Genomic DNA, 3,989 nt, shown 5'->3' with positions numbered 1-3,989 from the left:
TCCTTCTTCTGCAGTTTGTGGGGGCATGGAGCCAGGACTTGGGCCGGAAGGCATACATTCCTCAGTGTTGGGGAGCAGGTAAGAAGGCCCCGGCTGCTCTGAGGGCGGGCAAGACACAACACTAACACTAAGACAAATATTAACCCAACTCCTAACCCTAACCCTAACTCTAACCCCAACCCAAACCCAAACCCTAAAGCTAACCCTACCGCTAACCCTAAACCCAACCCCAACCCTAACCTTAACCTTAAAACCAACACCAACACCAACCCAACCCTAACCCTAACTCTAACCCTAAATTGGTTCACCCTCCAATGGGATTTTTCTGTGTATTTTACCAGGGAACGTAGAAAAGCCTTTCTGAAAAAAATCTGCACGCTTCTAGCATATTTTTGCGCTATGAATTCATTGACAGCATCAAATTTACTCTACGACATCATGGTGACCTAACACTAATATTAAGTTGGTTAACTATCCAATGGGACTTTTCCATGTATTTTACCAGGCAAGGTAGAAAAGCATGATTGAAAAAATCAGCAAACTTCTAAGCATTCTGATTTGCTGCAAATTCATTGGCATCATCCATTTTGATTTACAAATCGATGAGGATCTAACCCTAACCCTAACCCTAATCCAAACCACAACCACAAGCACAACCACAACCCTAACACCAAATGGGTTTTTTGGAGGCGAATTATTTTTGAACCGGAATGCAAAAATGGAAGCTGGGAGAAGACTCGGGTCTCAATATCATGCTTAAAAATACTTTTTCTTGCTGTTTTTGAAACTGAGCATTTTTGGTGCCTTCCGAGGAAAAACTGTGATGCCGGGGTCAGAAAAACGGGTGTTTTGGAAGCCAATTTTTTTTTGAACCCAAATGCAACAATGGAAGCCGGGACAAGATTCGGGGTTCAATTTCAGGCTTAAAAATGGTATTTCTTGCTGTTTTTGAAATTGAGCGTTTTTGGTGCCTTCCGAGGAAAAACTGTGATGCTGGGGTCAGAAAAATGGGTGTTTTGGAAGCCAATTTTTTTTTTAACCCAAATGCAAGAATGGAAGCCAGGACAAGATTCGGGGTTCAATTTCATGCTTAAAAATGGTATTTCTTGCTGTTTTGGAAATTGAGCGTTTTTAGTGCCTTCAGAGGAAAAACCCAGAAAAACGGGTGTTTTGGAAGCCAATTTTTTTTTTAACCCAAATGCAAGAATGGAAGCCGGGACAAGATTCGGGGTTCAATTTCAGGCTTAAAAATGGTATTTCTTGCTGTTTTTGAAATTGAGCGTTTTTGGTGCCTTCCGAGGAAAAACTGTGATGCTGGGGTCAGAAAAATGGGTGTTTTGGAAGCCAATTTTTTTTTTAACCCAAATGCAAGAATGGAAGCCGGGACAAGATTCGGGGTTCAATTTCAGGCTTAAAAATGGTATTTCTTGCTGTTTTTGAAATTGAGCGTTTTTGATTCCTTCGGAGGAAAAACGGGTGTTTTGGAAGCCGATTTTTTTTAACTCGAATGCAAAAATGGAGGCCGGGACAAGATTCAGGTTTCAATTTCATGCTTAAAAATAGTATTTCTTGCTGTTTTTGAAATTTAGCATTTTTGGTGCCTTCCGAGGAAAAACCGTGGTGTTTTTGAAATGGAGTCAGTTTAAAAACACACAAACTTTTTTAGAGTAGCTGAGAATTAACTCATTCTCAGCATAGTCCAAACTAAATCAAAGCAAATTCTTCCAAACACAATTCCTCAGTCTTATCACCAATCCTGGTCTTAATTAGGCAAACTGCCAAAGGCCTTTCTTGGCAAAAGTTCAAAAGAAAGAGACGCCGACCTGAAACAAATGCAGCAAGACAAAGCTGTCAATGCTGTTTTGTGGCAAAGAACTCCAATGCTGTTGCTGGTCTTTTAAGCCTTATGGGAGGGGCCAATCATCTCTTGGCCCTACTCCTGAGTCATCCTCTTTGCTTTAGCTGCTCTTGCCTTCTGCCAGCTTTTCTCATGCATGCACTAGGAACAGGCTCCTCCTGTTCCTCTGCCTCTCTACTGTCAGCCTCTGGAGACTCCAGAGTCTGCACATCACTCCGCAATGGCCCTGGTCCTACCTCTGCCTCCGATGCACAGCCCTCATCCAGGCCTTCTCCAGCCTCCAGGACTGGTCCATGATCTTTCTCAGCCTCATCGCTGTCTGACTCTGTTGCCAGCTCCGCAGGCTGCCGGTAGACCACAACAGCTGAAGCCAATTAATGCTGGTTCCAGGGGAAGACGCTCCTCTCCCCACCCCTAAAGCCACACACATGAAGTACCCATGGAGTGTGATCAGAGGTACCCATGGAGTGCTACGGCATAATCATGTCAGGAACTTACAGAAATACCCCATCTCCATCAAGACCAGCCTTACCAAGTCTTCATGAGGACAGTTGAATCATCTCCCCAACAGACAAATCCCTAATAAAATAGGAGTGAGGGTTTGCAACTGGGACATCTATGAACTTTTCTCCTCAATGACCAGCACCCTATCGCTCTAGTGCGGGGGTGTCAAACTCATGGCCCAGGGGCCTGATCCGGCCTGTGGGTTGCTTAGATCTGGCCCGCGGGGCAGCCCTCGAAAAACAGAGGAAGACCGGCCCACAGTGACTCTGCCAGCTAAAACGGGCTCCCAATCTCCGTTTTTAGCTGGGATGGCCTCCTACAACCTCAGCCAGCAAAAACGGAGCTCGGGCAGGCTGCACGCGGCCCTCTCGAGCTCCGTTTTTGCTGGCAGAGGTTGCAGGAGGTCGTTCAAGCCAAAAACAGAGTCTGTTTTCACTAGCAGACAGTCAGGCCACCCCAGGCGCCCCCGACATGAGTGATGTCGAGCTGGCCACGCTCACCCTGGCCATGCCCCCCCACACCCCTCCTCCCGAGGTCAAACACAACCCTGATGTGGCCCTCAATGAAATTGAGTTTGACACACCCCTGCTCTAGTGGCCGATGATCTTACTGTTAAGTGAGTTGCATGAATCCCCTCCCCAGGTGAAAGTGTGAAAGTTCTACACACGTGCAACATCCTTTCCCCAAGCCAGGTTGCTCAATTTTTTCCCCCTATTAAAGAGCAGAAACAGCCAAAAAATTCAGAAAGGGCAGCAGGTGGAGTCTTGGGAATGAAGCTGACGGAACAGGTGCCCTGAAGTTGGTTAAGTATGAGCAAGCAGCGCCCTCTGCTGACCAGATTTGGATAACTTCTGCCTTCCCTTGCTAACGAATACTTTAAACACTTTAAAGCTTTGCTGGCTGAGGGACTCTGGGAGTTGAAGTCCACAAGTCTTAAAGGGACTGAGGTTGGAGACCCTTGCTTTAATGTGATTAATCCAGAAGAATGGGAAATCCTCTCCCCCAGTTTCTCTCACAGAACCATAAGGCTGGAAGGGACCTCAGAGGTCTAGTCTAACCACCTGCTCAAGGCAGGAGACTCATATTTGATTGCAAATGGATTCCCCAATGTCTCTTTGGCTTGGAAGATTTCTGAACACCATAGCATTCGGGTCGGGGCAGCTAATGGCTTTTATTCTCTGCTTGGTGAGCTCTGGAAGGAGATGAAGAGAAGCAAGGATACAGTATCTCAGGGTGATTGAAAATGTCAAGATGGCAACCAACACTCTTATGACCAAAGCCCTGCCTCTTTTAAGAAATGCAACAAACTTGTGGAGAGGTCAACTGTAACTGTGTGAGATGGATCTTGGAGTCCTAGTAGACAACCATTTAAATATGAGCCAGCAGTGTGCGGCAGCTGCCAAAAAAGCCAACACAGTTCTAGGCTGCATAAACAGAGGGATAGAATCAAGATCACAGGAAGTGTTAATACCACTTTATAATGCCTTGATAAGGCCACACTTGGAATAACTGCATCCAGTTTTGGTCGCCACAATGTAAAAAAGATGTGGAGACTCTAGAAAGAGTGCAGAGAAGAGCAATAAAGTTAATTAGGGGACTGGAGGCTAAAACATATGAAGAACGGTTG

This window comes from Ahaetulla prasina, chromosome 6, assembly GCF_028640845.1.
Source record: "Ahaetulla prasina isolate Xishuangbanna chromosome 6, ASM2864084v1, whole genome shotgun sequence".
In the NCBI taxonomy this organism is placed as follows: Eukaryota; Metazoa; Chordata; class Lepidosauria; order Squamata; family Colubridae; genus Ahaetulla; species Ahaetulla prasina.
The sequence above is the reverse complement of the archived record's forward strand: the minus strand, read 5'-3'. Positions refer to the sequence as shown.